Here is a 10,152-nt window from a genome sequence, read left to right on the forward strand (position 1 = left end):
CCTTGGATACGCACTATTAACAAAAACAGGGTTATAGAACATTCTCCGTCTTGTCTCGATAATTATTCCTCTCCTTAAATTATCGTCACATTATTCAAGAAGTCAAAAACCTAATTTTATCAGTGTAAACTGAAAAAAATTCTTGGGGAGCGGGGGGGGGGCCCTCGAACCACCTGATCCCTACCTTGGATACGCGCTATTAACAATAACAGGCTTATAGAACATTCTCCGTCTTGCCTACATAATTATCTCTCAAATTATCACCATATCATTCAAGAAGCCAAAAACCTAATTTTATCTAGCGTAAACTGAAAATTTTCTGAAGGGGTGCTTGAGCCCCCTGATTCCCACCTTGGATACGAGCTGTTACCAATAACAGGGTTATAGAATATTCTCCGTCTTGCCTCGATAATTATTTCTCTTCTTAAATTAACGTCACATTATTTTATTTGACACGACAAGAAACAAAAAATCTCATTTTGTCTAGTGTAAACTTTCGGGGGGGCTTGAGCCCCCTAACCCCCCCTGGATACGTACCTGAGAAGCAGTCACGTTTATTACACCCTTACATTTACATACAATATTATAAAGTTCTGCTTTTAGATCTCACACAATGCCTTTTTCACAAAAATGGGCAATCTCGCATTTTTTTTATATCAATCAAGCTGTGATATTTTAGATTTCTTCCGTTAGTTTTCTGATAATAGTTTTCACAGCTTTCCATAGCATTTAGGCATGATTTCAGTTGACAGGAACAAAATAATCTTATTTCAAAACATAGAGCAAAAAGAAATCCAACGCGCTTAAGTTAAAACTCCCTTACATTGGAAGCCTGGAGAGAACAAAACAGGGGTTCCTTCGTAACACGATTTCTTGAAAACTATTTTACACATTTGAATCAACTTTGTGATAAATTGATTAGAAAGGATGAATATTAACAGTAAAAGTTGTAACTTTTCCCTTGCTACTATATTTTAGAAGATATTCGTTGTCAAATTTCTCAATATTTGCATAAGGAACCAGCCTTTTCCGTGCCGAGTGTTTCGATGATGACGTCATGCATCCACGTACAACTGCGCATACGATCTGCGCCGCCGAACGAGCACCCCCTGGGTTTTCCTCAGACGAAGAACTAAACTAAAATCTTAGTTTAGTTCTTCGTCTGAGGAAGACCCTGATACAGGGTTGAAACGTTACTTGTTAAGAGTTTATATTTCTTAATAAATCTGCCTTGGTCAGCAACTTTGTGTTTTTAATATGGAAACAAGGCTTAATTATATTACTTCGAGAGATTCACTAGTAATAGTCATAGGAACATGAAAAGGCATTAATGGAGAAAAATAAGCTTTCAGAAATACCTCGTAAAGAATATATATATATTCAAAGAGGTAATGAAGGGAATGGGCGTCTACATATTCGTTTTCAGGTAAAGACCATAGTGAACAGTTCCGTCCTGACACCTATTGTCTTTTCTGCTAACTAAACGTATGCAAGCGGTAGTTTTGAAACCTGAATATATTCCCTCTCTGTTCCTCTCCTAAATTGGCCACATCTTAATTGTGTCAGAGAGTGATGCGGTTGTGAACCCCTCCCCCCCTGTTACTCTTCTCGTGTGCCGTTCGCCGCGCAATATTGAAGTCTAAAGAGAGATAGGCAGGTCAAAAGAATTAGTCTCTTTCCAGCGGCGTCTCTCTGATGGATTACGCCACTGATTGTGGCACATTGGTTGGATCTCGTTGTGCTCTTCCACTCACGCTCTCATCTCACAGACTCCGCTCCGAATGTCTTTGGGGGACGATCAATGAAGCCACCGAATTGAAAAGGCTCCAGGGGAACTCCCCCCCACTTTCCACTTCGCGCTTTTTACTCCTTTTTCCTTCCCACCCCCGTTCTCAGCTACCCCTTCCCTCTCTCCCGTGTTAAGCTGACGACTTTTCTTGTTGATGTCAATGAACTGGCAGAAGAACACGATAGATGCTCTCTTGGAAGATGCTCTGTCTAATTTGTTGTCTCGAGACTTGAAGAGATCTCTGAGTTTTCGTGGACAAAGTTGCGGCTTTCAAACCGTAACAATCGCATTTTTCAAAGTTTTACCAAAGTATGTTCTATGCCCACTTTATGCACAAAACGCGGTCGGCCGCCGAGGTGGCTTTCAGAAGTTGGGTTCTCAATTGACAAGATGTATATTTGCTCTCTAAACAAAACTCCATAGCGCAACAGCACTCTACAGATCAGAGCCTGCCAGAGCGACTTTATCACTGGATGACGTCTTGTCAGCGCATCGAGTGGTGCCGTGGGCGAAGCGCACCTGACTTCGTGGCCTTAACTGCACCTAACTTCCGGTTCGCGGAACCGGTCGTATAACTAAGATAGTAGAGTAGAGGGTTGTAGGAGTCGCAGGAGTGCTATTAGTATTATTATTATAATTATAGTATAGAAACAATATTGTTATTGAGTGATTAATGGATTTGGTGACTTAAGTTCACTTCATGCACAGTGAGACTAACCCGGACTGTACCTGAACCCGTGAATATTATTATTAGTAGAGCCCGGAAGTTTGGCAAAATGCCTCTTTTTATCTACTGCATATATTGATAAAATTTTTCCGGATATACGTTTTTTATGTTGTTTCGAATGTTTTAGAAGCCTTTTCATTTTGCCTATTTTGCCTATTTGGGACCTCACTGCCTATTTTTAATTATAATGCCTTTTTTGCCTTTTTCAATGAAATTTGACAATTTTTTTTAAAAAATGTGTATAAATTAGTTTTATCCCAAAAAACGTTGTTGGCATTTATTTTTCTTCTGTTTATTATGTGAATAATTTTCGCCTTATTTAAGTAATATTGAACTCGCGCATTTTTCAACATTGCTGAAGGAGAAAAGTGTGAAAAAAAGTATTTCATGCTGAGTTAGGATATTGCCTTTCGGTTAACATTTCTTGTGCATGATTGACTGTTGAAGTGGACAGGTTGATTTCGAACACAAAGAAGATATTTCTGAAATCTCCCTCTCGAACCCGAAATAAGGAAGTTGCATCTGAGCTTAGTTTACCTCCGCAACGAGTCTTGACCAGATGTGGAACCTGGATATCTGCAGCTATATATTATGCTAACAACCTTCAAAAAATTAGTGAGGTGATAGATGCTCTTCCAGAAAATGAAGCAGCTTCAATTCGTAAAGTGAAACAACTCCTGTGCTATTCAAGTTTATTTTTGCACATTATGGTGCATTGCCAGAGACAATTACAATTATAGCATCCATGAAAATCTACGAGGAATCTATGCATTAGATATTGGAAGTGCCAGGAGAAAAGGGGTTTTCCGTTTGCGGAAAAGTGCAAACGGGTAGTGAGTGCAAATGATGACTTGAAACAATTGAAAACAATTTGTGATATTCTTAAATGTGAAAATGCTGTTACCAAAATGAGTCCAGCTACATTGGCTTGTTTTATGTATGCTCCAATAACTTCTGTCGAAGTAGAAAGATCATTTTCTATTATGAAAAACATTCTCTCTGACAGACGACTATCAATGAATGTTGAGAACTTAAAAAGCACCTTGTAGTTATGTGCAATCAAGACGGAGAAAATTGAAATGCTCTTCCCAATTTAGATTTTAACATTTTGCAAGAAATTATAGATAAAAGTAAGCGACTTCCAAATTTGCCTTTTTTCGGTTTATTTTGCCTTTTTTTTCATTTTTAGTGCCTATTTTCCACATTATAAATGCCTTTTTGCCTGCCTATTATAACGAAAATAAATGCCTGAACTTCCGGGCTCTAATTATTAGGTTAGCTTAGGTTGACCAACGAATACGGAGGGTTCTGAATATGTACTTGGAAGGAAATTTGCTGAAATGCTTACGTACACTGGCGTATATTACGAAGCTAGAATAAGGGTTATCTCTGTAAATGATGTCATTTTGTAATTACTTATGACTAGGGTTCGAAAGTTGAAGACCTATAAATTGCCAAAAAAAGACCTATAAAAAAACCTAAAAATGTTAACCTAAAACGGAAAAAAGACGTATAAATGTGATCTAAATTAATTAATAACTTCAGTTTTAATTACATATTTAATGAATAAAAAAATACAAAATTCTGGTGGTATGGAACACACAGTGCGAGAAAACGGAAAGCTTCAAAACAAGAGAAAGTTGCCACTTCCAGACAAGTTACGGTTAAAGGACCTTGTACCTTACCTGCTTCAGTCGTCCAAAAATGATTTTCTCTCGTTTCAGGGATGGTTCAAATATATTTCTTTCTTTCTTTACTACGGAAAGGATGTTTGAGAGGTGATGAACTGATGATGATTCGAATTGAGAATGGGCAGTAGAAACGTAGTCGAAAGAAGGTGAAGTTGCAAAAAAAAGCCGTTAAGACCTTAAAGAAGGCTAAAAAAGGACCAATAAGCCAAAAAACGCCGAAAAAGGCAAAAAAGAACAAATATAACCCACCTTTTTTTCTGGCCTACAATGACCCAAAATGAACATATATTATGTTGGGCCTCGTCTTCGGACACTAGGGAAAAAAAAGGATTTTTCTTCAACTGCCGAGTCCTACTTATGACACATTGTGCGACACGACACGAAAAAAGCCATATTGTATATACATTTTTAAATATGGTGCCATAATTTTAAGTCTATAGCATGCCAATTGACAAGGCTACCAGGCCGCTTGTACAAGTTGGTTGTACTATTCTACAGAAAAGTAAAAGTTATCTCTGTAGATGGGGATGTCATTTTGTAAAATACTTGTATATTTTCTGACTGTATTTGTGGATTAGGCTTAGTCATTATAGTAATATACAAGTTGCTTGTACAGAAGAGTAACCCACGACCTGACCCACCGAACTTCCTTTTGTGCGCCTCGCCCACCGAACTTCCCTTGTTCGCTTCGCCCACCTGCGTCTCGTCCACGGAATCCATCGAGTCCCATCGCCGCTGTTTTCTGGCTTTCGAGACCGGAACCGCTACTCTTCAAGTAAGTAACTCCACAATTGTTCTCGTGAGGCTGGGTCAACGCCGATATTTTGGAGGCTTCCACCAGGAATCGAACCCTGGACCGTTCGCACCAAAGGCGAGAGCGCTACCCACTTGGCTACGGGTCTTGTGTGCGACACACTCATCTTGCAACAAACGCCAATACTAAATGCTAACAATTCTAAACCTTGCCCTCCTAATGTAACCACATTTGTATTATTTGACCTACACTCTGTCCCAACTATCTCTGGAGCAGGCGAACGAAAACTAGTCTCTGCGCAAGTAGTGACGCGAGACGGCTACACCAATGAACGCGTGAGAGGAACGAAATTGCGTGGAGGGTGGGATGCGACTGCAGTTACCAACCTTGCCATCACCGTATACTGCTTCGCTCTGCCCACTCGATTTCTTCCTCTTCTCTGCCGCTATGAGCTGCCTTGATCCAGAGATAGCTGAGACAGGGTATACAGGAATTGTAGGTCACGAATTGTTAGATTAAGAGGGGGCAGGTTTAGATGTTTTAGCATGTAATTTGGCATTGACCCCTTAGATAGGCATAAGCCCTATATTTGCTCTTATCAAAAGAAGATAAATCTAGCCCCTAAATATTGTAGCTTGCTGTGAAGGCAAAATGGGAGGGGTCGGGAACATAGGACTCCACACATTCACAATCGCGGACATTTATGGAGGTTATATGATCAGCAACAAGCTCCGGGCACTTTTATCCTCCAGGCTGCAATTCCTCTCAGTACATGCAAATTCGACCACCCATTTAAATGTTAATATGAAAACGTTGTCACTGGTATGAAAATAGTTTTCTGGAATTGGTACACCTTCTCAAATAGGGGGATGGGAATAAAAATGGTCATCCATAATTCCATTATTTTCTCATGCAATGTAGATTGCGCTCTCTCTCTCTCTCTCTCTTTCTCTCGCTCTCTCTCTCTCTCTCTCTCTCTCTCTCTCTCTCTCTCTCTCTCTCTCTCTCTCTCATTTCACGCTGAACAAAGTAAGATGAATACATTAACCTACGTCTAATTTTGAAGTTTGGTCATAAAACGAGATATACGGGTGCGATGAAAGCACATTTCTTGCAATAACCGAGAGATATTAGCAGCAAGATGAGCCCGTTGAAGGCACAAACTTTATGGATCAACAAACTTTTAAAAAATTAAGCCTCATTTAATGTATTTTATTTACGCGCAATAAGTTGCTTAGGCTCAGTTCGAGACATTATTGAGGAAGTTCTCATATTGTTCTTAGTGGCCATTATCATGTCGCTTTTGTAATATAAAGATGGCGTCTGAGCATTGTAGAGGTTAGCGTAAGGCTCTGATGTGTTTGGTGGGAATTTCTGTCATTGTTCTTTCATCTACTCATGTTACAATTTTCATAAATCCAAATGATATTTATTCATTCCTCAAAACCCCATTTAAAATTGCATATATTTTTTTCCAAAAATAAATTGACACTTTAAATGGTGGTGGATTTAATTTATTTCCCTTCGGTTTTCTGCCACTTTTGGTTATTGCGAACATGAGGATGAAGCGTAATAAGATGGAATGGATGAGAGGACAATCACAAACACATAAGAGCAGCACAAGCTTTACGGATGATTATACTTGCGGTGAGTCCGGACGCCAAAGCCTCGCTAGTCTAAAAAATGCAATCCAGGGTGTACTACGTTGGAGGCTAGCATTTGTGTGTATTCGCAAAGGGTCACCTCCTAGGACCTGTTGTTATGCATTGCTTCATATTTTGTATATTTACTGAAAATTTTGGTGAGGGGCCGAAAACAGCTTTGATATATCGTCATAAAAGTCACAAGGCATTAATGGGCGTCCGCAGGATTTTTTTCCAGGGAGGAGCAAGGATGGTATTTTTTCAGGGGGCAAACAAGGCACGTTTTCCCCAAAAATAGTGTTGTTCCCCAAACAAAAACATTGCTTAAATTGGAATTTATGGTGTTCATGCAATAATTAACACATATTAGTATTATTGTGGCTAAAGTGAAATTATATGTGTGAAATACATAGTATTAGGTTGACTTTCAATTTCCAGGAGAGGCCACGGCCCCCCTTGCCCTCCCTTTCGGACGCCCATGAAGGCATTAGATTCATACTTCCTAGTGGTTTGCGACTACATGGAATGTTGTCATCTGTTCACGGGTCATTCCAACACATGAAGCAGCTTCTGTACCGTACACTCACCTCACTTTCTCATACATGATTTTTGTCCAAGGTGTAAGTGTGCAATTCGACTGACATTGCACGAAAGTTTTGTGTAAGGAAGCGAATTGAGGCACTGTTTAGTGAGAGGTCTTTTTGCTTAACTGGTGAAATGACACAACAGTTGATCTTATCGTCATGACCCTTACTCTACCCTACTGCCTGTGCATTTTGAGTTTCTGTATATTTAAAAGTATCGGTTGTACACAACGTTGAAAGTTATAATTAATTGTTTGGGCTTTTAACGATTGTACTTGGTTTGTTAGAACGATGTTTAAGAGATTCGTTTTGTATCCGTCTTCAGTTCATATGTCGATAGTCTCTGAAGCCAGGATGTGTTTGGGGAAGGTGTCATTGTGTCAATGTGTTTTCTCCAGTAATTTCATTTCAATTCGTCTTCACGACATCAAAGCGTGTCTTCCATTCCAAACTACTTAAGGTGGAGCCTCGGCCACCGCTAGACAATCCTTCAGGCATTATTTATCTTTTCTGTTTTACGTTCTGTTTACTAACATTGACTCCATCTCCAAACACAGCCTGTGTTCGGAGACTACCGACATCCACGTTGTGTTCAAAGTTTTAAGACTGGCTTAATAAAAAGTGTAAATGTGTGACTTACCATAAGCCTTGGTTAGTCTTCGATGTATATCCCTCCAAAGTCCACACACTTAGTGATATGGCTGTACGATTGCTGGATACCCCTGCGTATATCTTATTTTGGGATTGTGTTTAGGTGCCTCGTCACACCTTCTTCAATTTCCAAAATGGTGTCAAAACGCTGGCACATCAGGTGGGATTTCAATTTGGAGAATAAAATGTTGTCATCCAGTGCCAAGTCTGGCGAATAAGGTGAGCGGTTTAACACAATCACTTGTTTCCGTGCCAAAAAAACTGTTGGACAATAATTGCCTTGTGGCTTGGCGCATTGCCGTGCTGCAGGAACCAAGCTCCGGATTCAACCAGTTCTGGTCTTACTCGTCGTAATCTCTTTAGCAAACGCTCTAAAATGGATCTACACACAGTTGCAATCATCGATCATTAGCAGCAATCATTCTCAGTGACTGTGCCCGGTTTTCATTCAGATTTTGTCAAACGTTTTCAAAATTACCGCAAGTCTTCCTGACCATCACTGAATCCACGATGTTAAATGAAAACATTGGAATGACAAAAGGCTTCATTTCCGTAAGCAGTTTTCAGTATTTCAACAGTTTCTGAAGGAATTTACTAACTTTTACACAACTTAATCATCACTATCATCACTCTTTGTTCTGTTCTCAAATGCATGTCGAGGGTAAAAAACACTGCACTAGTTTAAAAGCTATAACTCGCTCAATATTTCACCGAATCAGAAACCGATTTCACTACGCACTCACTACATGTAAAACTACGTAATACATGTATCGAATGCCACATTGCAGCATATATCTTGTTAAAATGTTGCCAGGCTAAAAACTTAGTAGACACACTGTGTACGTATGTCCTGAAGACGGGACAGAATAAGTCTTTCAAACGCTGGTGTGTATGTGTAATAACCAAGTATATGGTATGCCCAAATGAAAAGGCGACTACCGTTTTATCTAAAGAATATTATATTACAGAATATTTAGATTACATAATATGTGAATTACAGTTAATGTGTAACATGATACCTACACATAACTGCCATTGATATTGATGCACTGATCCCAGCACGTATGAAGGGAGTGGATGGCTTCAGTGTAGAAACTCCTGGGTTGCTTACCGATATACTTTTCCACGGTGGTCTGCACTTCCTTGTCACAGGTGAACCGTTGACCTTTCAGTGATTGTTTTAAGGGGCCGAAGATATGGGAGTCACAAGGGGAAATGTCGTGGCTGTACGGTGGATGTGCGAGGACTTCCCATTGAAATGTTCCCAGTAGGTCGAAGGTCTTCTTGGCCACATGTGGCCTAGCGTTGTCCTGGAGCTCTCCACCTTCTGCGTCTCTGACAGATGCTTGGGCACCTATTGTGCACACACTTTGCCACAACTCAGCTTCTTGTGGATTATGTGTTGCACAGTTCCGCCATCTATCGGCAAACACATTTACCTTTTTCGATTAGATACAACGCCGCCACAGCTATAGTCTCCTTTTCATTTGGGCATACCTAATAATATTGACCCGTGGCGTAACAGCCCGTGAGGGTCAGGGCCTACATACCGAGGTAAATTGTGGGTAGCCACCGGTTCCATACACTGGCAGAAATCTCAGGAGAAAAGTTGTAACGCTTTCCCCAGGAGACTCCTCTCGCAACGGGAACCTAAAGCATGACACCTTAAGCTTGACGCCCACCGAGACGCGGGAAACGCGGCAACAGACCCGCTTCCGCCGTCTCAACCTTTAAGATAGCCTGCAGACTTCTGGCACAGAAATTCTGGCTTCCGTTCCGCGCTTTTCTCTGTAGTGGACGTTACAGCATTTGATTTCAATGGGGGCAGTAAACAGAAGTTCTTTTGCCGGATATTTCCACGATGCGGAACATAATAAGAAAGTACAGTGATTGAAAGTTCAAACAACTCATCATGAATCAGCCTGGAGTCCACAATTTTAGGCTTTTTCCCCTCGAACCTCCAAATCCGTTCGTTTCGCGACACTCCTCCATAAACTTCCTCCCATCTCTGCCCCTCTCTTCTATTTATTCGCTTTGCAGCTACCAAAACAAAAATCAGTATCTACACGTTTACATAAGAAGCATAGTACTGTACATAATGATGTTAAAATGGTAACTTCTTATGGACATTTCATGCATAGAATTCACTAGAATCGAAGTTGAGGGTTCACTATAATCGAAATTTGCACACAGTATATTCATGGCTGTAAAGCTCAAAATGATTTAAATATGTTCGTAGCTTATCCCATCTGAATCTCTGATGCCTGAAACAGTTATTGCAAAGTAACTTTCTGGTTCGCATCCCGAACATCA

This window comes from Lepisma saccharinum, unplaced genomic scaffold, assembly GCF_977018435.1.
Source record: "Lepisma saccharinum unplaced genomic scaffold, izLepSacc3.1 HAP1_SCAFFOLD_598, whole genome shotgun sequence".
NCBI classification, from domain to species: Eukaryota; Metazoa; Arthropoda; class Insecta; order Zygentoma; family Lepismatidae; genus Lepisma; species Lepisma saccharinum.